Below are 27,572 nucleotides of genomic sequence, written 5' to 3'. Positions count from 1 at the left end.
TAAGGTGCATATATATGTCAAACTTGTAAAACTGTACCTTTTAATATGTATAATTTATTGTATTTCAGTTATATCTAAGTAAAGCTGATTTTAAAAATTGGGTTTGATATGTTTAGGTACAATTAAAATTTCTAATGTAGTTTTTTCATGATTCCTCTACAAACTATAAAATGACTTAAAAACATTCAAACATAAGAAGATGGCAATAAAAAATAAAAGGCTCACAAAGAATGATGACTAAATCGTCCAGGTACACTGAGGGTTAAGTGTTTGTTAGCTAATAGAAATGATCAAGATGGCCTGTGGAGCAGATATCTACTTTTATGAGAATAATGAAATGAACATAATGGAATTTATGATAATTATAACTTACTTTATATTTGAGGTACAAACTACTAAGTATAAAATAAGCTATAAGAAAATAAGCTACAAATATATCACAAGGAATATAGTCAATATTTTATAATAACCTTAAGTGAAGTATAATCTATAAAAATACTGAATCATTATATTGTATACACCTGAAATACTGTAAATCAACTATACTTCAGTTAAAAAGAAAAAAAATTTGTGTAATTTTCAAACTTGCATTGTGTTTTTTTCCTCTAAAATCAAATAAGAACCCCTTAAAAAAATTCTGCCAGGAGCCCCCAGTGGTCTATATACCACATTTCTTAATTGCTATGAAATTCAAGGGAAGATTTCTTTTACATGCATTTTATTTCCAGAAAATGCCAAGGATAGTTTAAAATAGATTTGCTTTTTCTTAAAGAGAAAAAAAAGCACAGCTGTCCTGTCAGAACAAACCCACTCTTGGACCTTAAGTCCAGAAAAACACCCATTTTGCTTCACACAATAAAACATACTGTCAAACAAAAGTTATCATTATTTTCTACTTCTGCAGGATGAATCAGAAGCTATACTGTCTGTTGCTGCCCAATGTTTTTATAGAAACAGTACCCAACTGATGAGTACGTTTTATTCCAAAAATCAGTACTTTTTGATTGTTTGAAAACTTGAAATCTTTACAATTTAAATTATGATTAGGTTCCCAAGGCCAACCCATTAAAAGTCCACTTAACATAATGTATCTGAGGCAGGTATTAGTTCAAACATAGGTAGCCACCAAACACATATATGTACATATACTGGTATATAGATAATAATGTTTTGGAATTCAGATTACCAAAACATTGTCTTCTCTCCTACCTTCCATTCACAAATATAAGCTCAATAAATTTCATCTTTGGTAATAGCAAATTAGCAATAGGATAGCCAAATTGAAAAGCAGAGGCTGCACTGACTTTCTTAATCTGAAAATTCAAGTAATTCTTAAAATAAGTATTTTAAAATCAGAGAACCCTTATTCATTTGGCAATCACCATTGATAGAATATGTTCAAACTAAGTTTATGAGTGCTTTGTAAACTTCATGATAAAGTATTTTCCATTCAAAACTTCCCTCAAATGTTTGTGAATCTCTCAAGTCCTAATTTTTCCTTAATTAATAAGGACCTTGTTCAGGGTTGAACTGTATGCCAGAAAAATCCATCTGTTGAAGCCCTAAGGCCCTGTACCTCAGAACAGGACTGAATTTGGAGACAGAGCTTTTAAAGACACTCTTTATGTTAAAATGAAACCATTAAGGTATAATAATCCAATTCGACTGGTATCCAAATAGGAGGAAATGTGAACTCATTGAGAGACACACCAGGGGGCGCCTGTGCACAAATGAAACAGGATGAGAAAAAGCAAGATGGCCATCTAAGAGATGGCTAAGGAGGGAGATCTGAGGAAAAAGACAACTCTGCCAGCATTATGGACTTCAGCTTTTTAGAAGATAGATAAACTACAATTTTGCTGTTTAAGCCACTCAGCCTGTGCTATTTTGTTATGACAGCCCTCCCAAACTAACACAAATCTCAAAAAGCAATCACTAATGATGCATACTGCAGTTTTTCCCAGTCTGAGTTTTCATTCCAATACTCTCACTGACTGAACTTCTAAATTAGAGCTGGATTTCCTTTGTTATATCCCCAGAGCGCAGATGCTCAATAAACGATTACTGAATGATGAATGAATGCATGAATGAGTCAAATAATAACTATGACTTTCTTCATAAAAATTGTAAGACATATATCCTGTTTTAAGTTCCTGAAATAATTCTGTTTTGACGTTATATAATCAAACAAGTAAGAGTTTGTTTTAAAGTGAAATATTCTTTCAAACTTGTCAAGTTTTCCATTTGTAACAATTGTGAAAAAGAAAATTCTTAAAGGAACTCAAGAAAAGCTACATTTGAAAGTAAAATATTTTCAAATAAAAAAATTAAAAGGCTAATCATTAACGTATCACAGTATATGGTTCTAAATGGATATGAGGGAAAACACACAACTATTTCTAGCTGCATACTTATGGGCCTGGTGCTATCAGCAAAGCACTATTAGAAACCATCTACCAATACATGAAATTTAATTGTTTACTTTTACACATTTACTTTAAGGAAGGAATGTAATACACCATCCTAAAAGACTGAGGAATTAAGTCCAGAGTTACTGAAGAATATATTTTCTCCTTTGGAGAAACCATGCAATCAATAAAAAATAATTTCAACACAGAATACTACACTAAAGATACTGGTTCAATGTCAAAGTCTTGTAGCATAGCCAAGAGAAAGTATTTGTCTTTTTGTCTTTTTAGAGCCACACCTGTTGCATATGAAGGTTCCCAGGCTAGGGGTCTAATCGGAGCTGTAGCGGCTGGCCTACGCCAGAACCATAGCAACTCGGGATCCGAGCCACTTGTCTGCAACCTACACCACAGCTCACGGCAACGCTGGATCCTTAAGCCACTGAGTGAAGCCAGAGATCGAACCTGAAACCTCATGGTTCCTAGTTGGATTCATTTCCACTGTGCCATGACAGGAACTCCGAGAAAGTACTATTGAATCTTAGAGAAAGGAGGAAGATATTAGAGAGAGCTTGTGCTTTAACATAAGTCCTTCAAAATTACTACTAAAAATTATTCTAAACCAATTAGAGTGAGCAGTCTGCTATTGGTCATTATTCATTAGAGTTTTTCTCAATTTATAACCTATTTTGAAATTGTATTCTTAAATAAGAATATTTTAAGTTACCTATTATTAGTAAACTGCTTTGAAGGAAGTCTTAGATACCATATACCATAACCTAGGGCTAAAGGGATATGCTCTTTATACTTCAGGACTAATCTAAAGGTAGGTTTTTGCAGCATTTACCTTTGCTTCTAAAGGATGGATCAAAGAAATCAAGAGAGCTCCAACTGGACTCGACTGCTTTATTTCATCTATTAGCATGTCTGCAATTAATTAGATTTCAGTAAAAACAACAACAAAAAAACCCTGTACTTATGTATTCAGTCAGACTCTGCATGTTGCTTCACCTAATAAAATCTATTTTCTTTGCTTTCCTCTTAGAATCTATAAAAGTTAAATATTAGGTTTCCTACTCTCCCTTACAGTTAAGAGCCTACATGACACAGTTCTAATCAGTGAAATATAAGCAGATTCATTCTAGTTTTATAAATCACACCCCGTTCTCCTTCCCACCTCTTCCTGTTTTGAGGGCTAGAGCACCAAAAGTCATCTTTCAATGAGGCAAAGGCCAAGAGAAAGGCAGAGATGTCAGCAGCTGTAGCAGCTGCATACTTCCAAGCTGATGATAATTATGAAAAAAATTAAGACCCATTTGATTCAAGTCACTGTCTTAGTGTTTGATTATTTGCAAATACAATCTTTTTCCTACTGTACAGCATGGTAACCCAGTTATACATTCACATATACATTCTTTTTTCTCACTTTAACATGCTCCATCATACTTGACTAGACATCGTTCCAAGTGCTACACAGCAGGATCTCATTGCTAATCTGTTCCAAAGGCAATAGTTTGTATCTACTAACCCCAAGCTCCCCAATCACCCCACTTCCCCCCTTGGCAACCACAAGTCTATTTTGAAAGTCCATGATTTTCTTTTCTGCAGAAAGGTTCATTTGTGCCTTATAGTAGATTCCAGAGATAAGTGATATCATATGGTATTTGTCTTTCTGACTTAATTCACTAAGTATGAGAGTCTCTAGTTCCATCCATGTTGCTGTGAATGGCATTATTTTGTTCTTTTTTATGGCTGAGTAGCATTCCATTGTGTATATACACCACATCTTCCTAATCCAATTGTCTGTCAAAGCACATTTGGGTTGTTTCCATGTCTTGGCTATTGTGAATAGAGCTGCAATGAACATGCGGGTGCATGTGTCTTTTTTAAGGAAAGTTTTGTCCGGATATATACCCAAGAGTGGGATTGCGGGGTCATATGGTAGTTCTAAGTATAGATTTCTAAGGTATCTCCATACTGATCTCCATAGTGGCTGTACCAGCTTACATTCCCACCAACAGTGCAGGAGGGTTCCCTTTTCTCCACACCCCCTCCAGCACTTGTTATTTGTGGACTTATTAATGACGGCCATTCTGACTGGTGTGAGGTGGTATCTCATGGTAGTTTTGATTTGCATTTCTCTAATAATCAGTGATGTTGAGCATTTTTTCACATGCTTGTTGGCCATCTGTACCTCTTCCTTGGAAAAATATCTATTCAGGTCTTTGCAAATACAATCTTTAAGCATGAGAGTAATAAGTGAAGTAAATGGGCCATAATGGTCAAATCTATGCTGTAAGATTTTTTCCCCTCCAGGAAAGAGGGATGGGAGGTGGTGAGAAGGGGAAAGCAATATAAGGCAGTGCTACTCAAACACTTCCACCAAATGTCGTCTAACAGCAAAAAACAAAATGAAACAAAAACCAAATCATCACTTTAAGGATATGAGGAGGTATGTCAAGAAGTCACAGCTATGGAGTTTCTGTTGTGGTGCAGTGGAAACGAATCCAACTAGGAACCATGAGGTTGCGGGTTCAATCCCTGGCCTTGCTCAGTGGGTTAAGGATCCGGGGTTGCCATGAGCTGTGGTGTAGGTGACAGACGCAGCTTGGATCTGGCATTGCTGTGGCTCTGGCGTAGGCCCGTGGCTATAGCTCTGATTAGACCCCTAGCCTGGGAACCTCCATATGCTGCAGGTGTGTCCCTAAAAAGGACAAAAGACAAAAAAAAAAAAAAAAAAAAAAAAAAAAAAAAAGCAGTCATAGCTATATGTACAATATTTCTTAAAAACCTTATCTTTTATCTTACGTGAATCCCATATACTCAATCACACCAATTATCCATTAACTGTATCAAATGATTTATCAGGTTTTAATATGAAAAATATGATTTTAAAGTCTTTTTCTGATTTAAAAATGCATTCAACAAAAACTGAATGTATATATATATATTTTTTTTTTGATACCCATTAACACACCATGTTTATTCCCAAAGCTACCTGTATCCTAGATCAAGAACCATATACCTGTAAGGGAGCTGCATCTCTTCTTCTTTTTTGTCTTTTTAGGGCCATACCCACAGCCTGTGGGCATGTGGAGGTTCCCAGGCCAGGGGTCAAATCGGGGCTGCAGCTGCTGGCCTACGCCAGAGCCATGGCAATGCTGGTTCCAAGCTTCATCTGCAACCTACACCAAGCTCACGGCAACACCAGATTCTCAACCCACTGAGCAAGGTCAGGGATCAAACCAGCAACCTCATGGTTCCTAGTCAGATTCATTCCTACTGTGCCACGACCGGAACTCCAGGAATGTCTTCTAATAAGATAAAACTACCAAGGTTTAGCATTTTAGAATATCTTCCTATGAGGGGAAGACACAAAAATATTCTCAACTTTTTACTGGGTGTGTTGACTTCTTCCTGGGATTCTGTCACTTTAATAACTGCTGGTATCAAATATACTTTAATGTTCTATTACAAAAAGGTTTATATAATGGCTTCCCCTAGGGACAGATAGTAAAAGCAAGAACTTATAAGAGCTTCTACTCTTATAACTATATTACAAAGAATAAAAAAGAGCAATTTCCTTTACAAAATAGAGGTTTCTGATCTTAATACAGCTAATTTCCTCCCAGGGAATCTTAGGATCTGGTGTTATTGCATCTAGTATTCTGAAAATGGCTAATTCTAACTTAAAGAGTGGACACACCCTGGCACAATAAATTTGCTCAGTCTGTTAACATCCAGCCTCAAGGAAATGTATCCTAGACAGTTTTATCATCTAGATTAAGAATCCAAGTACCCTCTGCAATCTTTCTACATTCCCCAGGGTCTTTTCTCTGAGCTCTCATACTAGAGATGAGAGATTAATCAAGCCTCTTTCTGGAGACTGACATAAGAAAGTAACTTAACTTTTGGTGACATTACTCCACCTACCTACCTACCAACCTGCCTACCTACATCCACACTCATGCATATTTTGACTTCCTCGTGGTCACTTATTAATGTAACTGTCTTGAATGTTTATCTCATAAAGAATAGTAAAGTCAGCAGTAAGCCCCAGTCACACAAAAATCTGACTTTTAAAAAAGATATTTCATTTACAACAAACAAGGTGGTGCTTTTATTATTTTTCAAAAGTTCACAGCCACAAATGAAAATACTAAGTTTATTTTAAAATGTGATTTCGAATTTACATCTGTAGATGACTTGCTATATACCTACAAGCCAGCTGAGCAAACAATTTTTTTGGGGGGAGGGGTCTTTTCAGGGCAGCACTTGTGGTATATGGAGGTTCCCAGGCTAGGGGTCTAATTGGAGCTGTAGCTGCCAGCCTACACCACAGCCACAACGCAGGATCCCAGGCACATCTGCGACCTACACCACAGCTCACGGTAGATCCCTAACCCACTTAACTCCTTAACACCAGATCCTTAACCCACTGAGAGAGGCCAGGAATCGAACCCGCAACCTCATGGTTCCTAGTCGGATTCGTTAACCACTGAGCCACGATGGGAACTCCAGAAAACAATAATTGTACCAGTACTGCTAAAAAATAAAGCTCATGCACGGTACTGGTATTATGTTTATATGCTAGAAAGGAATATTTGTTTGCCCTTATTGTTGAAAGCTATTTTTAATATATATTAACCAAAAAGGTGCAGGATAATTCCATCTTCTGTTAATATTTTCTCTTGTCCTCCCAAAAAGTGTTCTTCCTTGGCTACATGTTAAAATTTTAATCTAAATTTAGTTGTATTTAAATATAAAGCTTTACATGATGAGTTCTGAATACATAAAAATATTTTAATGAAAAACGCCAACTAGGATACTAATAGTCTTAGAAGCTTTATTTCTGTATAAAGGTATCCTCCCACTTTTCTAAAGTTCGCTTTAGGCCACTTTGCTTTTATGAAAGACCTACATCATTATCTATTTTCCCTAACTGAAAGAAATCTGAAGAGAATTTTGGTTTTAAAAAGCAAAAATAGTGCTCGGCATTTGTTTTTCAGTGAGCCATTATAGAGGCAGTATGCACCTCCAGCAGAGGGAGTGGCCCCGCCAAGCTCCTTGCCTGGGAACTATACTCAGCATCTCATGGTCAAGCTGCCATAGCTTGGAACTCTGTTGAGTATCTGTGCTTTATCTTTATTTATTTCCTACATCCATTTAGCAAGATATGTCCTAAGGTAATTGCTTCCTGCTTTATGCCATTTTGCTTTGAGAAGGTTTCATAGGAAGGCTCTACTTTTGGATAGTGGGGGAACCTGTAGAGTCTTTTATCAACTCTATCCACTGAATAATTCAAACAATTGGGAGGGGGAAGCCTTTAAAAACTTTACCCACAAAAGTTTAAGCAAAGAAAAAACATCCCTTTTTACAGTACAAATTATTTAATGACTTCCTAAGTAGATCAGTATAATGGCTTAGATGCCCTTTTAACTATATTTAATTACCTAATATGACCACAGAAGGACATTTTCAACAAAATACTTTCTCAATTTTCCCACCAGGGGGCAAAAACATGTTCTTTTGTGGTGAATACCACAGGATCTAAAGCAGTTTAAGGGGTGGTAGTGGTAGAGTTAAAGTTCACAAATATTATTAGGCTAATTATGAGCAATGAATGGTATGCTACTTTCTTAAAACTGATTCTATAATGAGGACAGCATTCTTAAAACATCTTTTAATACCTCATAAGGTACTTTATTTGCCTAAATACAAAAGAAGGAAAACCTATGGTATGGTTAACTTCATAAAAGCCTTATTTAAAAAATTAAAAACCTTTTTGCCCCACAGCAAATATAATACTCAATGGGGAAAAAATGAAAGCCTTCTCACTCAAATCTGGAACAAGACAGGGATGCCCACTCTCACCACTGCTCTTCAACATAGTTTTGGAAGTCCTAGCCACAGCAATTAGACAAACAAAAGAAATAAAAGGCATCCATATAGGAAGAGAAGAGATAAAACTGTCACTGTATGCAGATGACATGATACTATACCTAGAAAACCCTAAGGACTCAACCCCAAAACTCCTTGAACTGATTAATAAATTCAGCAAAGTGGCAGGATATAAGATTAACATTCAGAAGTCAGTTGCATTTCTGTATACCAGCAATGAAACATTAGAAAAGGAATACAAAAATACGATACCTTTTAAAATTGTACCACACAAAAGCAAATACCTCGGAATACACCTGACCAAAGAGGTAAAGGACCTATATGCCGAGAACTACAAAAATATAATACCTTTTAAAATTGCACCTCACAAAATCAAATACCTCGGAATACACCTGACCAAGGAGGTAAAGGACCTATATGCCAAGAACTATAAAACTTTAATCAAAGAAATCAAAGAAGATGTAAAGAAATGGAAAGATATTCCATTCTCCTGAACTGGAAAAATCAATATTGTAAAAATGGCCACACTACCCAAAGCAATCTACAGATTCAATGCAATCCCTATCAAATTACCCATGACATTTTTCACAGAACTAGAACAAACAATCCAAACATTTATATGGAACCACAAAAGACCCAGAATCGCCAAAGCAATCCTGAGAAACAAAAACCAAGCAGGAGGCATAACTCTCCCAGACTTCAAGAAATACTACAAAGCCACAGTCATCAAAACAGTGTGGTACTGGTACCAAAACAGACAGACCGACCAATGGAACAGAATAGAGAATCCGGAAATAAACCCTGACACCTATGGTCAATTAATCTTTGACAAGGGAGGCAAGAACATAAAATGGGAAAAAGAAAGTCTATTCAGCAAGCATTGCTGGGAAACCTGGACAGCTGCATGCAAAGCAATGAAACTAGAACACACCCTCACACCATGCACAAAAATAAACCCCAAATGGCTGAAAGACTTAAATATACGACAGGACACCATCAAACTCCTAGAAGAAAACATAGGCAAGACACTCTCTGACATCAACATCATGAATATTTTCTCAGGTCAGTCTCCCAAAGCAATGGAAACTAGAGCAAAAATAAACCCATGGGACCTCATCAAACTGAAAAGCTTTTGCACAGCAAAGGAAACCAAAAAGAAAACGAAAAGACAACTTACAGAATGGGAGAAAATAGTTTCAAATGATGCAACTGACAAGGGCTTAATCTCTAGAATATATAAACAACTTATACAACCCAACAGCAAAAAAGCCAATCAATCAATGGAAAAATGGGCAAAAGACCTGAATAGACATTTCTCCAAAGAAGATATACAGATGGCCAGCAAACACATGAAAAAATGCTCAACATCGCTGGTTATAAGAGAAATGCAAATCAAAACTACCATGAGATACCACCTCACACCAGTCAGAATGGCCATCATTAATAAATCCACAAATAACAAGTGCTGGAGGGGGTGTGGAGAAAAGGGAACCCTCCTGCACTGCTGGTGGGAATGTAAACTGGTACAGCCACTATGGAGAACAGTTTGGAGATACCTTAGAAATCTATACATAGAACTTGCATGTGACCCCGCAATCCCACTCTTGGGCATCTATCCGGACAAAACTCTACTTAAAAGAGACACGTGCACCCGCATGTTCATTGCAGCACTATTCACAATAGCCAAGACATGGAAACAACCCAAATGTCTATTGACAGATGATTGGATTCGGAAGAGGTGGTATATATACACAATGGAATACTACTCAGCCATAAAAAAGGATGACATAATGCCATTTGCAGCAACATGGATGGAACTAGAGAATCTCATACTGAGTGAAATGAGCCAGAAAGACAAAGACAAATACCATATGATGTCACTTATAACTGGAATCTAATATCCAGCACAAATGAACATCTCCTTAGAAAAGAAAATCATGGACTTGGAGAAGAGACTTGTGGCTGCCTGATGAGAGGGGGAGGGAGTGGGAGGGATCAGGAGCTTGGGCTTATCAGACACAACTTAGAATAGATTTACAAGGAGATCCTGCTGAATAGCATTGAGAACTTTGTCTAGATACTCATGTTGCAACAGAAGAAAGGCTAGGGGAAAACTGTAATTGCAATGTATACATGTAAGGATAACCTGACCCCCTTGCTGTACAGTGAGAAAATAAAAACAACAACAACAACAAAAAAAACAAAAACTTTTTTGCTAAGACATTTTGTTGTGCATACTGCATGAAAAAAGGAGGCTTATTTAACACACAAGAGAGAACAAAAAAAAAAAGCTTGATCTATTTAAACCACACATGATTTTTACACCAGTTCAGGTGTAATGACCAATGACCAATACAAATGTTAAACTCTTAAAAATCTGTTCCCATAAGCAGCGTATTTTTCCTGCACAACTTTTCCATGTTATATTTCTGAAAATTTCTGTAATATCACCAGGAAAATAAGAATTCTCTGACACTGCAAAGAGTTTAAAGTGGGGAGAAATAACCATAAAAGCAATACATTCTCTAATAAATGGATAAAATGGTTTCAGTATTTTTTTTTTAAGTCAATTAGCACTTTGGAGATCTTTTCACATCATCAATTGGGAAGTTTCAATCCTACAAAAACTAAGAAAAAGATTTCACTCAAAACCATACTTCAGAAAAAGTTACTATTTCTCCAATACTAGACTCATTTGGAAGTTCTTCCTACTTTCAACTTAGTTTAAATTATACGTGGTTTCTGATTATAGCAATCAGGTAAAAATATAAAGCTTCCTTACGCCATTTAGTATTTTATATAAAGAAACCATTTATCTTTAAGGCAAACTACATTTATTTTCTTTCTTTAGATAGCTTCACAAATTAACATAACCACTGTCTCCCTTACAGGATATGGGTTGGGTTATTTTTATTTTGTTTGTATTACTTCAAAGCTTTCCCCCCCACATAAAATCTAAATACCATTTAATTTAGTTCCAAAATTAAAAAGCCTATGACATTAGTTTAAACATAAAACCTAACAACAATTTCTTCCATCAAAGTGATATCAGAAGGTATTTCCAGTCCTGCATATCCATGTTGTTTCCCATATATTTAATTTTCCACAGTAGCAAAACATAAAAACCAAGTCAATAACCTTCATTAATGGAGAATGATGACATTTTACATATAGTTTTCAAAAAGCAATTTTCCCATTACATTTTCACTATCACAACCAATTTTTTTTTTTTTTTTTGGCCACTCCTGCAGCATATGGAAGTTCCCAGACAAGGGATTAAATCCAAGCTGAAGCTGTGGCCCATGTTACAGCTGTGGCAATGCTGGATCCTTAGCCCACTGCATTGGGCTAGAGATCCAACTGGAACCTCCACAGAGACAAGCCAGATCATTAACCCACTGTGCCACAGTGGGAACTCCTCACAGACCAATTCTTTACTTGAATCATACACACAAAGGACAGGGAATTACATACCATGAATTAAAGTCAATCATCTAATCTGAATTATTTCTTTGCTGCAATACTACTGGCTTTTAAAACTAAGCCTTTTTAGAAGTATTATTCAAACCCACCTTACATCCAGACATTAAGGATATTGTGCTGTTGGTTCACGCTACTTTATAGTGGCACAACAATGGAAAGCAATCCAAGTTTTTGGTCTAGGAAACTTTTTTTTTTTTCAGACCCTGTGCATGTCAATCAATCCAAGGCTGAAATTTTAGAAAAATGCCTTGATAAATGTTGCTTGCTGTCCTGAACATTTAATCCAGATCCAAAGCACTCTTTTAAAAAATTTTATATTAGAATACTGTATTCTTCCACTGTTTCCACCCCCATAGCAGAGATCAGGTCAGCATCGTATGAATGGAATTAAGATGTTGTTTATTTTTCTTATATAAATAAAACTTTCAAATTCTTATAATGAAACTACTCATTCAGCAGCTCTTTGTAAGGGCCCCAAACTGTCTAGTATCTTTAAAATTTAATCCAGAATCAGATTGATCATAAAAGCTCTACCTGCTGCAATGTAAGCATTGCTACAGCAGCAGAGCCACTATATTCAAACATATCCTGGCTGCTTTAGAGGAGGAGCAAGATGCTGCAGCAAGGGACTCACTGCATAGTTCAATAAATGAGCCCAGCATGTATTGGACATGGCGCTTTCTTATAACAACACTAAACATTCTACGCTAACTTAAAATACAGTTTAAAGGTAAAAAGAGAACTTCAATCACATATTTTGCGGTTTGATTTCTCTCTACGGCATCAAAGCAACAACAACAAAAAATCAATTATCTGGCAAAATTAAGAGGATAATATCAGTATTAAACTTTTACAGTGAAAAAGTTATATGAGATAAAAATATTTTAATACATTAAAATAACTTAAAATTTGAGGAAATGTTTCTGAACCAATTTTGATGTATATTCATGCCATGTAGAACGTTTAAAGGCAAAAAGTCAAGCAATTTATTTCATTGATAATGTCATTTCTTCTAAAGACTATTTTCTGTGCTTTGGCTTTTTAATCACCCTATTAACAGAAAAATATCATTACCTACTTATGTCCAAAGCAACAAATAAAACACTGTGAAAATGTCATTCTCAGAGTATTTCATTTTTAAAATCTTACATGTTGCATTTTATGCCACAGCTTCACTATAATTAAAATGGGTAATATTTATTTAAACTTAACCAATGACAGCAAAAAGCTGGGTAACAATGAAAGATATACTTTTTCTTTCATCTATGTAGTTACCTTTTCTTTCCGTCACTATATAAGGGGGTTTCTAAGCACTATGTATGTGTATTGAAGTTAACATACTGCTAATAAAGACTTGAATTTTACAAAATTGAAGTTAACAATTTATATTAAGTTAGAGATGTAGGCCTTGTATGCAGAAACCTACATCTCTAGCTTAATAAACAAAGCTTTTTTTGTGGAAAGGTATACTTTGCTATATCACAGAAACAGTGAGCCAAAAAGATAAGAACAACTCCTTTAACAACAATCACTACTTTAATTCCAAACCTGCCCAAGGTTACTTTTAATTCTTATTTCCTAAACTATTTCCTATTCTGTCTCATTCCTACTTGAGCAATTTTATCAGGGAAGACAGAGTAGGAGCTAAAACTAGGTTACATTTTTAAAAGAGTATAGAAAATGGCTGGCTGTCCAGTAATTACCCTGATTGGTAAAGACAAATCACATGAACCATGTGAAACTTTTTTTTTTTTTTTTGGTCTTTTGTCTTTTGAGGGCCGCACCCGTGGCATATGGAGATTCCCAGGCTAGGGTTCTAGTCGGAGCTGTTGCTGCCAGCCTACACCAGAGCCACAGCCAACGCCAGATCCACCAGATCCGAGGTGCATCTGCAACCTACACCACAGCTCACGGCAACGCTGGATCCTTAACCCACTGATAGAGGCCAGGGATTGAACCCTCAACCTCAAGGTTCCTAATCGGATTTGTTTCCGCTGAGCCACGACAGGAACTCTGAACTTTGTGAAACTTAAATGAAAGGCCAAGTGTCAAATGTAATTAGGAAAAGAAAAAGTAAACTGTGCTCCTTAGAAGACTATACATTTAAAAACAAATTTACTTGTAGGAATTTCACGGCAGTGCTTCACAAGATCCAAGCCAGGTTCTTTCATTTTAAAACTTTCATATTCACGGTTTTAGAAATTTTACTTTCAAAAATCCACAAGCACAAATGTATATAACAAGTTTTCATATGGCATTTATCTGTAACAACTTATTTACTTACACTATCAGCTAAAATTGGTAGATCTCAAAATACAACTTGTCCAATTTTTGAGCACATGTGGGATTTGTCTCATTGGTTATGTATTTGAAGTTCTGCACTGGGCCTTCATGAAAATTCAGCACATGAATTTAAATGCACATCTGTTCACCTAAAAATATATAAGTACGTACATTACTTTGGCATGCGTTTCACTAAATATAATGCCAGGCAAAGATCAAACACATCTACTTAGCCTATGCCCTTAATATGGTCTAGCTTAAAGAGTTGGATGTACAATAAATGTGAACATGTAATATATTCAATTATAATAACACTATTTATTATTGTTTTAATTATTATTAGGAACTCAGAAATGGTTCCTGTCTGATTTCTAAATAAAATGAATGGGTTCAATCTACATATTATTTATTTATTTATTTTTCTGTCTTTTGTCTTTCTAGGGCCACACCCGCAGCATATGCAGGTTCCCAGACTAGGGGTCAAATCAGAGCTGTAGTTGCCGGCCTACACCACTGCCACGGCAACGTCAGAACTGTGCCACATCTGTGAACTACACCACAGCTCACGGCAATACTGGATCCTTAACTCCCTGAGTAAGGCCAGGGATCGAACACACAATCTCATGGTTCCTAGTCAGATTCGTTTCCACTGTGCGATGACAGGAACTCCTTAAATCTACATATTTTTTATTAATCTGTATGATACTTAAAACTGCAGAGAATGTGAGAAATGTGTGTGAATGTGGTTTTTACACGCCAAACTTAATTCTGTTTTGAAACTAAGTCTGACAAGACTGAAATATCTTGACATTATTTTTTTGTTTCTAAACACTGTTGAATAAATCGGTATCAGAAAATACATTCTACACATAGAGAACAGACTTGTGGTTGCCAAGGGAGAGGGGGAAGGAAGTGGGATGGACTGGGAGTTTGGGGTTAGTAGATGTAAACCATTAGATTTAGAATGAATAGTTCCTACTGCATAGCACAGGGATAGATCACAATGAAAAATAACAAAAAAATGAATGTATATGTATGTATGACTGAATCACTCTGTGTACAGCAGAAACTGGCACAACATTGTAAATCAACTATACTTCAATAAAAAATTAAAATTTTCTTAATTTTAAATAAGTACATTCAACAAATAATGATTTTCGAACTGCTTAAAGAACATGGTATTAATAACAACTATAAGTGTCATCATTGTTATTAATAGCAGTTTTTAATAATTATCTACTACTTGATGGGCATTGTGCAAAGTGCTTTAAACGTGTAAGAAAAATTATCAAAAACTTAGAAAAAAGGGGGAAATTAGGCAGCATATAATGGTATACGGGTACAAAGCTACTTAAGATTATCTAGGGCAATGGTTCTCAACCAGTGCCAATTTTGCCCTCCAGGGTTGCCACACTGGAGGAGGGAGAGTCTGCTGCCACCTAGTGGGTAGAAGTTAGGGATGCTCCTAAAAGTCCTACAATGCACAAGACAGCAGCACTCCACCACAAGGAATTATCTAGCCCTAAAAGTACTGAGGTTATAAAATCCTGATTTAGGGGAATGTACTTCAATTCACTATGTGCTACTGATTTAAAATCCTGGATTTAATAAAGTTACATGTTTACCTATAGATTTTTAACCATCTTCTGCCCAATTAAAAAGATAACCACCGAGAATAAGCTCATGATTTTGTTGGACATTAACCTGTTTCTAACTCAGCAAGCCTATGTTAACATTGCCTATAAATATCTAAATTCACAAATGCACTCTAGGTGGTTTAGCACCTTATTGGTTCCCTAATTAATAAGTGAGTAGAATACAATTTGCGACACATGTTCATTTTTTATTTGCTCAATAACTTTCTTTTCTTGAAAATCATATTTTAACACATATATTTAGCTTCTTTAATCCAAATACTTCATAAAGTAAAAATTATAATGTCCATTTGGTAAATAAGGAACCTAAGTCTTGGAGAGGTTAAATAATTAATACAAGTTGTCACAACTAACAGAAAAAGAATCATATTTGACTCCAAAGCCTATTCCAATAATTAGTAAATGTAAGAAATGGATAAATAATTTCATAAGTCAACTTTGATATTCAAAGTCCTGACTATTCTTTATAGCTGCTAGAATAACAAATTAAGACAACAAGGCAGGCTTTAAAGCACTGTTATCAATTACTTATTGGTTTAAGTTGGAGTTTTCTCAATACTGCATAACAAAATTAGAAGAAAAAAAACCCAGGCTGAGTCTAATAATACTGAAATGTTTTGCATTATCAAAACTGTCCTAGAGTCCCTGTCGTGGCTCGGAGGAAATGAAGCTGACTCGTATCCATGAGGGATACAGGTTCAATCCTTGGCCTCACTCAGTTGGTTAAAGATCCAGGGTTGCCGTAAGCTGTGGTGTGGGTTGCAGACACAGCTCAGATCTGGCATCGCTGTGGTTCTGACACAGGCCAACGGCTACCGCTCCAATTCGATCCCTAGCCTGGGAATCTCCATATGCCGTGAGTGCAGCCCTAAAAAAACAATCAAACAAAAAAACCTATATTACTGTTCACATTTATAACATGCACATGTTACATCTGAACTTATACATAAATACATGGTAATTAAATACTATTTATATTACATATTAGAACTCCATGTATAAGATTTCACTTCCACTTAAAATCTTATAAAAGGGGTGAGATGTCAAAACACACAAGAAAAATATCTAACCAAACTCTTCTACCTATCACATTAACAAGAAATCAGAGCTTAATACTGTGGAAAAATCAGATTGTTTATTTAGTAATAAAAACAATCTACTGTATATAAATTCCAGTTACTAAAAATGCTGAATTATTAAGTTAATAAACAGCTATGGTGAACAAATTTTTCTTATAACTCTTTAAGAACAAGCTGAATTTGCAGACCAACAGCCCTTAAAAACGGGCAGGGTTGTGTATTTTTTTCAGACCCTTTGATGAATTTGACATGTCCCTGTCCCACTCGCTATGGAAACATTAACACAGATCTATCAATAAATACTTGAATTCAGTATTAAGAACTTACTACCCTCAATCTTTCTGTAAACAATGATAATTCCTCCAAAGTGATGTTATACCTAAAGACCAGAACTTTAAAGAATATCTGAATTAACATTCACACTTGCAAAAAAATAAAAAATAAAACTACTAAGTAATATCTGCTAAGATATGACACTACTTGCTAGGACTCTTCCAGTTGCTTTATGTATAGTAATTTATTTGATAATTTTAATGCCTAGTTTAAGTAAATAAGTTAAAGATTACAACTAATTAATGTACTATCTGAGCTTCCATGGTAATGGCTCAACGAAGAATTAACATTCACTGATAATTTCAACATTAGAAATTATTCCCAAGAGAAACTCCTGATAATTCTTACAATGAAGAATATGCAGTGAGATCACAAAACTATAACTCAAGCACCATTTTTCTTAAGCCACTGAAAGAAGAATTAATGCTAAGATTTTGCTTATTTGCTTTCTTTTTTCAACAGTAGGACTACAGTAATATCATAAACCTATGAATCTGCTACTAATCTTACCAGCAAAGAGTAGCCTAAGATAACATGGACATTTCTGTTTTATGCAGGCTTAAAAAGGTGCTTTAGCAAAGGTACCATAAAACTGATTAAATATGTGGTCAAGATGGTGGATGGAGTAGGAAGATTCTGAGCTCACCTCTTCCCATGGGAACACCAAAATTACAATTATTTACATAGCAACTATTGATGAGAATGATCAAAAGGCTAGCAGAAATATTTCCCACAACTGAAGATATAAAGAACCACAAGATGGGTTAAGGGGGGTGGAAGATCCACACCTCTATATAGGCAACTCACAAACAGGAGAATAATCATAATCACAGAGGTTCTTTCTGAGAAGCAAGGGATCCAAGCCCTACATCAGGATTCCAAGCCTGCAGGTCCTGCCCTGGCAAGACGAGTACCCAGAACATCTGGCTTCAAAGGCCAACGGGGCTGTGTATGGAAGAGCAGGAGGGGTATAGGAAACAGACTCTACTCTTAAAGGGCATATACGAAACCTCATGTGCTTCAAGACCAAACACAGAGCCAGTAATTTGCGAGGAACCTGGGTGAGGCCCACTTACTGATCTTGAAATCTTCCAGGGAAGCAGGAGGGACTCCCCCTAGGGATGCTGGTGGCAGACATTTTGGGAGCTGGTACTACCACAACAACATTGGTGTTGGCAAGTGCCATTTTGAAGTTCTCTCTCTCTTAGTCCTAAGGACCAGTTCTGACCACCTGTAAGCTGGCCCCAGCCCTGGGCTCCCCTCAGACCCTCTAATAAGCCAATCCAGAACCAGCACCACCCATCAGCAGGCTGGGATCAGCCCTGACTGCAAGTGGACCAGCACTAGCATAGGGATCCATACACCCAGAGCCAGCTGTCCTGGGAAATGCCAAAGCTCATCATCTGGTCAAGTACAGGGCTCCCTGGAAGTACAGCTACTGCATCTGGACCTAGCCTTGCCCAGGCCCTGCATAAGGTAAGGCCTGTCAGTGAGCCTATCTTATACATACAAATAAACAGAGAATTTGGCAAAGTGTGGTGACAAAAGAATATGTTCCAGATAAAGGAATGAGATAAAACCCTAGAAGAACAAAGCAAAGAGGAGAAAAGCAATCTACTCAATAAAGAGTTCAAAGTAGTGATCATAAGATGCTCAACAAGCTCAGGAGATGAATGGATGAACACAGAAGTTTAACAAAAAGTTAGAAAATATGAAGAAGAACCAGAGCTGAATAATACAACAACTGAAATTAAAAATAAACTAGAAGGAATCAAGAACAGATTAGACGATACAGAGAAACAGATCAGTGAAATATAAGACTGTGAAAGAGAAATCATTAAGCTGAACAGAAAAAAGAAAAACGAATTTTTAAAAGGAGGACAGTTTAAGAGACATTGGGAAAACTTCAAGCAAACAAACATTCAAATTACAGGGGCTCAAGAAGAGAGAGAGAAAAAAAGACAGAGAACTTATTTGAAGAGTTAATAGCTGAGGAGTTCCCGTCGTGGCACAGTGGTTAATAAATCCAACTAGGAACCATGAGGATGCGGGTTCGATCCCTGGCCTTGCTCAGTGGGTTAAAAGATCCGGTGTTGCCGGGAGCTGTGGTGTAGGACGCGGCTGGGATCCTGTGTTGCTGTGGCTCTGGCGTGGGCGGGTGGCTACAGCTCTGATTAGACCCCTAGCCTGGGAACCCCATATGCCACGAGAGCGGCCCAATAAATGGCAAAAAAGACAAAAAAAAAAAAAAAATTAGAAGGTTAAAGAATTTCTCAGACAACTAAAAACTAAAAGAATGCATCAATACTAAGCCTATCCTAAAGGAAATATTGAAAGGTCTTCTCTAAATAGAAAAGATGAATCTATAACTTCCCTGAAATGGGAAAGGAAATAGACATTCGGGTCTAGGAAGCACAGAGTCCCAAACAATATAAAAAGAATCAAAAGAGGTCCACACCAAAGCACATTGTAATTAAAATGGTGAAAAATTAAAGATAGAGAACATTAAAAGCATCAAGGGAAAGCAACTATTTACATTCCAGGGAGTTTCCATAAGACTGTCAGCTGACTTTTCAGCAGAAAATGCAGATTAAAAAGGAGTGGCATGATATAGATAAATGATGAAATGAAAAAAGCCTACAACCAAGAATACTCCACTTAGCAAGGCTATTATTTAGGTCTGAATGAGAGAGAGAGTTTTACAGACAAGAATAAGCCAAAAGAATTCAGCACCACTAAACTGGCTTTGAAAGAAGTGCTACTCCTCTAAGTAGAAAGGAAAAGGAAACAACTAAAAATACAAAAACTATGAACGGAAAAATTTCATTGGTAAAGGCAAACATAATACAAGGAGTAGATCAGCCACTTAAAATCATCTATATACACAATAAGTAGCTATACATAAAATAAAAACAAGTAAAATACAATGTCAAAAACTGAATCAAGAATAAATAATTTGAACAGACTGATCACTAGAAATGAAATTGAATATGTAATAAATACACTCCCTACAAACAAAAGTTCATGACAAGATGGTTTCACAGGCAAATTCTACCAAATATAAAAAAAGAAGAACTTATAATGATCCTTCTTAAACTTTTCCAAAAGACTGAAGAAGGAACACTCCCAAAGAAATTCTATGAAGCCATCATCACCCTAATACCCAAACCTGACAAAACTACTACCAAAAAAGAAAATTATAGGCCAATATCTTTGATGAATATAGATGCAAAAATTCTCAACAAAATTTTAGCCAACCAAATCCAACAACACGTGAAAAAGATCATACACCACAAACAAGGAGGATTCATCTCAAGTTCACAAGGAACTGGTTCGACATGCCCAAATGAATTAACGTCATATACCACATTAACAAAAGAAAAGTCAAAAAACAAAAGATCATCTCAATAGATGCAGAAAAAGCATTTGACGAAATTCAACATCCATTCGTGACCAAAAAAAAAAAAAAAAAACTTACCGAAGAGAGTATAGAGGGAATAACATAATAACATAATAAAAAGCCATTTATGGCAAACTCAGTCAATATAATACTCACCAGAGAAAAGCTAAGTCCTTCCACTCATATCTCCAACAAGATGCCTACTCTCACCACTTGTATTCAACATAGTATTGGAAGTCCCAGCCACAACAATCAGACAAACATAAGAAATAAAAGGTATCCAAATTGGAAGAGAAGAGGTAAAAGTGTCACTCTCTGCTGATGACATGATACTATATATAGAAAACCCTGGAGTTCCTGTTGTGGAGCAGTGGTTAACGAATCCGACTAGGACCATGGGGTTGTGGGTTCGATCCCTGGCCTTGCTCAGTGGGTTAAGGACCTGGCGTTGCTGTGAGCTATGGTGTAGGTTGCAGGCACAGCTCGGATCCTGCGTTGCTGTGGTGTAGGCTGGTGGCTACAGCTCGGATTTGACCCTTAGCCTGGGAACCTCCATATGCCACGGGAGTGGCCCTAGAAAAGGCAAAAAGTGGAGTTCCCGTCGTGGCGCAGTGGTTAACGAATCCGACTAGGAACCATGAGGTTTCGGGTTCGGTCCCTGCCCTTGCTCAGTGGGTTAACGATCCGGCGTTGCCGTGAGCTGTGGTGTAGGTTGCAGACGCGGCTCGGATCCTGCGTTGCTGTGGCTCTGGCGTAGGCCGCTGGCTACAGCTCCGATTCAACCCCTAGCCTGGGAACCTCCATATGCCGCGGGAGCGGCCCAAGAAATAGCAACAACAACAACAACAAAAAGACAAAAAGACAAAAAGACAAAAGACAAAAAAAAAAAAAAGAAAAGGCAAAAAGACAAAAAAAAGAAAAAAAGGCAAAAATACAAAAATAAATAAATAAATAAATAAAATGAAATAAAAATTCAGTCTTTTTTTTTTAAAAGAAGAAAACCCTAAGGACTCCATACAAAAACTACTCGAACTGATGCAACAAATTCAGTAAGTAGCAGGATACAAGATTCAGTCAGAAATTGGTTGTATTTCTATACACTAACAATGAAATATTAGAAAAGGAATATAAAAAAACAATAGTTTTTAAAATCACATCCCTCAAAATTAAAAATCTGGGAATAATCCTGACCAAGGAAGTAAAAGACTTATATGCTGAAAAATATAAAACATTAATCAAGGAGGAGTTTCTGCTGTGGCTCAGCAGTAATGAACCCGACTAGTATCCATGCAGATGTGGGCTGGATCCCGGGCCTTGCTCAGTGGGTTAAGGAAACAGTGTTGCCATAAGCTGTGGTCTCGGTCGCAGATGCGGCTTGGATCCCGTGTTGCTGTGGCTGTGGCATAGGACAGGCACTGCAGCTCCAAATCAACCCCTAGCCTGGGAACTTCCAGATGCCGAAAGTGCGGCCCTAAAAAGCAAAACAAACAAACAAACAACAACAACAAAAAAACCCCAACAACAAAATCCATTAATCAAGGAAATTAAAGAGGATTCAAAGAAATGGAAAGATATCCCAGGGTCCTAGACTGGAAGAAATAATATTAAGATGGCCGTACTACCCAAAGCAATTTACAGATTTAATGTGGGATCAATATCATATGTGTGAGGATGACATTTCTCACAGAACTGGAATAATCCAAAAATTTATATGGAACCATAAAAGACCCTGAATGCAAACTATTACATTTAGATGCATAAGCAATGAGGTCCTACTATATAAGCAATCTTGTGTGACAGAACATGATGGAAGATAATGAGAGAAAAAGAATGTATATATATGTATGACTGGGTTACTTTGCTGTACAGCAGAAATTAACAAAAGATTGTATATCAACCATAGTGTAATAAAAAAAAGTTTTTAAAGAAAAAATTAATTGGTAAAGGCAAACATACAGTAAAGGTAGTAGATCAATCACTTACAAGCATCTATACCCACAATAAGTAGCTAAGGGATACCCAAAACAAAAAGACGTAAAATACAATGTCAAAAAACATCAAATATGGGTGGGGAGGAATGAAAACACAAGTTTGTAAGAATGTATTTGAACTTAAGTGGTCATCAATTTAGATTAGACACCAATGAAATCTTATTTAGCGATAGAAAAGATGTGCCATCAAATCATGAAAAGACATGGAGAATCCTTAACTGTATATTATAACAACAACAACAACAAAACTGAAAAGGACTATATATCACGTAAGTCCAACTGTACGACATTCTGGAAAAGGCAAAATGATGGAGACAGAAAAAGATCAACAGTTGCTGGGGGTGCAGCAGGGAAAGGAGAGATAAACAGGTGGAGCACTGGAGATTTTTAGGGAAATAAAACTGCTGTATGATAATATAATGGTAGATACAAGTCATTATACATTTTCAAAACCCACAGAATTTACAGCATACACAGTGAACCCTAATGTAAACTATGGACAACTAGTTAACATTAAATTAGTTACTGGCTCATTAACTAGAACTCTGTACTTTTCCCAAAATTTTTATGCAACCCCAGAACTGTTGCACAGCAGGTGAAGGATCTGGCATTGTCTCTACGCAGGTCAATCCCCAGCCCAGGACAGTGGGTTAAGGATTTGGTGTTGCCACAGCTGCGTCATGGATCATGGCTGAAGCTTGGATTCAATCACTGGCTGAGGAATTCCCATATGCTGTAGGTACAGCCCCCCAAAAAGAAAAAAAAAAATTAAGCTTATTAATTTGAAAAAAAAAAAAGACGATGCTCTGTGTGATGAAAAATAATAAATGGCTTATGAAAAATAATAAATGCTCTGTGTGATGAAAAATAATGGCTTATAATAAATAATAAATAACAGCATAAATGAATGGAAGAAAAAATGAAGTGCACTATTTTAAGATTTTAACATTATGTCAAGTGGTATAATGTTTGAAGGTAAACTATGATAATTTAAAGATGCATACTGTGAATCTTAGACTCTGGGGCCTTGAAAAACAACTAAAACAATACAGTAAAGTGGTATAGGTAATAAACCAACACTCCGTAAAATGGGTAAAATGGAATCATAAAAGATACTCAATTACCACAGAGCAAGGCAGTAAAACAAAAAACTAAGAACAAGTGGGACAATATTAAACAAAAAGCAAGACGGTATATTTAAACCCAACCATACTGATAATTACATTAAGTATAAATCATCTAAATGTGTTAAATGGAACAAATACTCAAAGTCACATGTCTTATCTCCAAATTAGATTTTTTAAATAGCAGACTTCCAGAAGTCCCCTTGTGGTATAGAGGGTTAAGGATCCAGTGTTGTCACTGCAGCTGCCTGAGCGGCGCAGGTCCAATCCCTGGACAGAGAATATCTACATGCCACAGGTGCAGCCAAAAAAAAAATAAATAAATAAAATAAAAATAAAACTTTCAAAAAGTGTAACTATTAAGTTTTTATTTAAACATACACAAAATTTCCAATTCACTGAATAACTTTATTTTCCACATGAATTTGTAAACTAAACAAAGTAAACAGAGTTTAAGCACTAAAAAGGAAACAAACTGTGTGGTTAAGGGACAGAACTGATCTCACACTTATATTTGAAAATTGAAGTGAGGTGAAAGTAACTAATACAGCAACCTAGCTCTAAACAAACAACTCCTAATTGATTGGTTTAATTCTAGCTTCTCGAAAGGTAAAGAACACTGGTCTCAATGGTTCTTTTCCATAGTACATGAAGCACAAAACAAAAAATTTCAAGATATAGAAAAGAACCAGGAAAATATAAATAACAGAAGAACAATGAAAAGTAGACCCACGGCAGAACCACAGATGAAATGATATCACAACCAGTAGAAAAAGAGGTTTTATTTGTTTTTGTTCTTTTTAGGGCCACACCTGCGGTATACGGAGTTCCCAGGCTAGGGGCCCAACTGGAGCTGTCACAGCCACAGCAACAGGGGACCTGAGCCATGTCTCAACCAACACCACAGCTGACGGCAATGCCAGATCCTTAACCCACTTAGTGAGGCCAGGGATCGAACCCGTGTCCTCTCAGATATTAGTCGGGTTTGCTAACTGCTGAGCCATAATGGGAACTCCCATAGAAAAGGAGTTTAAAATGGCATTTTAAAAATACAATGCATATTAAATACAAATGATCTCATTTTTCTACCAAATCCTTCAACTTCTCCAATCCCTCAGTTACGGCAGACTAAGTGATGATAGTAGCACTCTTTCCTTCAACCTGTTATTAGATTTCTCAGCAAAGACCTCTAAACACCCAACATCAATCCAAGTTGGCATCAGAAAGAAAACTTATTTGATTTAATCAAAAGGTAGGCTGCCTTAGTCACAGGATTCATGAAGAAATGTAAAGTTGCCATTTTGTAATGGAACAGTGGAAAAGTCAAACTTAGTCAAGTAAGTGAAACTGTGTCTTTGATTCCTCTCTCTCACCTGTCCTATAAAACAAACACTTTGTGGGAAGGACTCTATAAGATGAATTTATTTATTCATTTTTATTTTTTAAAAATTTTAGCTTAATTTTCACTATAGTTGATTTACAATGTTAATTTCTGCTGTACAGCAAAATGATTCAGTTATGCAAACACACACACATATATATTCTTTTTCTTACATTATCCTCTATCAATGTTCCATCACAAGTGACTAGATATAGTTCCCTGTGCTATACAGCAGGATCTCATTGCTTATCCACTCCAAATGCAATAATTTGCATCTTCTAACTCCAAATTCCCAGGCAATCCCACTCCCTCCCCCTCCCCCTTGACAACCACAGTCTACTCTACAAGTCCATGAGTTTGTTTCTTTTCTGTAGGTAGTTTCATTTGTGCCATGTATTAGACTGCAGATGTAAGTGATATCATGGTATTTGTCTTTCTCTTTCTGACTTACTTCACTTAGTAAAAGTGTCCAGTTTCACCCATTTGCTGCAAATGGCATTACTTTCTTCTTTTTATGGCTGAGTAGTATTCCATTGTGTATATATGCCACATCTCCTTAACCCATTCATGTGTCGAAGGACATTTAGCTTGTTTCCATGCCTTGGCTATTGTGAATAGTGCTGCAATGAACACAGGGGTGCATGTATCTTTTTCAATGAAAGTTCTGCGCAAGAGTGGGATTGCTGGGTCATATGGTAGCTCTATATTTAGTTTACTGAGGTACCTCCATACTGTTTTCCATAGTGGTTGTGCTAATTTACATTCCCACCAACAGTGCAGGAGGGTTTCCTTTTCTCCACACCCTCTCCAGCATTTGTTATTTGTGGACTTGTTAATGATGGCCATTCTGACTGGTGTGAGGTGGTACTTCATAGTAGTTCTGATTTGCATTTCTCTAATAATTAGCGATGTTGAGCATTTTTTCATGTGCTTGTTGGCCATCTGTATATCTTCTTTAGAGAAATGCCTATTCAGGTATTTTGCCAATTTTTCAATTGCATTGTTGGTATTTTGGTGTTGAGCTGTATAAGCTGTTTGTATATTTTAGAGATTAAGCCCTTGTCAGTTGCATCGTTGAAACTATTTTCTCCCATTCAGTAGGTTGTCTTTTGTTTTTTTTTGTTGTTGTTTTTTTTTAACAGGTTCCTTTGCTGTGCAAAAGCCTGTAAGTTTGATTAGGTCCCATTGGCTTATTTTTGTTTTTAATTCTCTTGCTTTGGGAGACTGACCTAAGCAAACATTTATACAGTTGATGTCAGACAATGTTTTGCCTACTTTCTCTTCTAGGAGTATTATGATGTCTTGTCTTATGTTTAAATCTTTAAGCCATTTTGAGTTTATTTCTGTGCATGGTGTGAGGGTGTGTTCTAGTTTCACTGATTCACATGCAGCTGGTCCAGTTTTCCCAGCACCACTTAAAGAGACTGTCTTTTTCCCCATTTTATATTCTTAGCTCCTTTGTCGAAGATTAACTGACCACAGGTGTGTGGCTTTATTTCTAGGTTCTCTATTCTGTTCCATTGGTCTGTATATCTGTTTTTGTACCAGTACCACACTGTCTTGATTACTGTAGTTTTGTAATATTGCCTGAAGTCTGTGAGTTATACCTCCTGCTTGGTTTTTGCTCCTCAGGATTGCTTTGGCATTTCCGGGTCTTTTGCGGTTTCATATAAATTTTTGCATTGTTTGTTCTAGTTCTGTGGAAAATGTCATGGGTGATTTGATAGGGATTGCATTGAATCTGTAGATTGCTTTGGGTAGTGTTGCCATTTTTACAGTATTAATTCTTCCAATCCAGGAGCATGGAATATATTTCCATTTCTTTGAATACTCTTTAATTTCCTTGATTAATGTTTTATAGTTCTCAGATGTAAGTTTTTTACCTCAGGTTTATTCCTAGACATTTAATTTTTGGGGGGGTGCAATTTTAAAAGACAGTGTGTTTTTATATTCTTTTTCTAATATTTCATTGTTAGTATACAGAAATGTAACCAATTTCTGAATGTTAATCTTGTATCCTGCTACTTTGCTGAATTCGATGATCAGTTAGGGTAGTTTTTGTGTGGAGTCCTTAGGGTTTTCTATATAAATAGTATCATGTCATCTGCAGTGACAACTTTACCTCTTCCAATTTGGATGGCTTTTATTTGTTTGTCGTTATGGCTAGGACTTCCAATATTATGTTGAATAAAAGGGGTGAGAGTGGGCATCCTTGTCTTGTTGCAGATTTGAGTGGGAAGGCTTTCAGCTTTTCTTCACTGAGTTATTATATTGGCTGTGGGTTTATCATAAATGGCTTTGATTATGTTAAAGTGTGTTCCCTCTATACCCACTCGGTTAAGAGTTTTTTATCATGAATGGATGTTGGATTTCATCAAACGCTTTTTCTCTATCTACTGAGATGATCATGTGGTTTTTGATTTTTCTTTTGTTAATGTGGTGTATGATGTTGACTGATGTGCATATGTTGAACCATCCTTGTGAACTTGGGATGAATCCCACTTGGTTATGATCTTTTTTATATGTTGCTGGAT

General features: G+C 36.4%; 1 protein-coding gene across 24 annotated transcripts in view; it reads right to left on the bottom strand.

The window, feature by feature from the left end:
• The window catches only part of DLG1 (discs large MAGUK scaffold protein 1), a 264,950-nt gene that overhangs the window by 188,412 nt on the left and 48,966 nt on the right, over positions 1–27,572 (bottom strand). For 3 of the 24 annotated variants that reach the window (XM_005670090.3, XM_021070116.1, XM_021070117.1), the window contains exon 3: positions 14,077–14,224. The exons of the other annotated variants lie outside the window; for them this stretch is intronic. The gene's annotated coding sequence lies outside the window, so the exon portion shown is untranslated. The remainder of the gene's footprint in view (positions 1–14,076; positions 14,225–27,572) is intronic. 24 annotated transcript variants of the gene reach the window in all.

This window comes from Sus scrofa, chromosome 13 (genome assembly GCF_000003025.6).
Source record: "Sus scrofa isolate TJ Tabasco breed Duroc chromosome 13, Sscrofa11.1, whole genome shotgun sequence".
Lineage (NCBI taxonomy): Eukaryota > Metazoa > Chordata > Mammalia > Artiodactyla > Suidae > Sus > Sus scrofa.
This window is presented reverse-complemented; position numbering and strand designations above follow the sequence as displayed.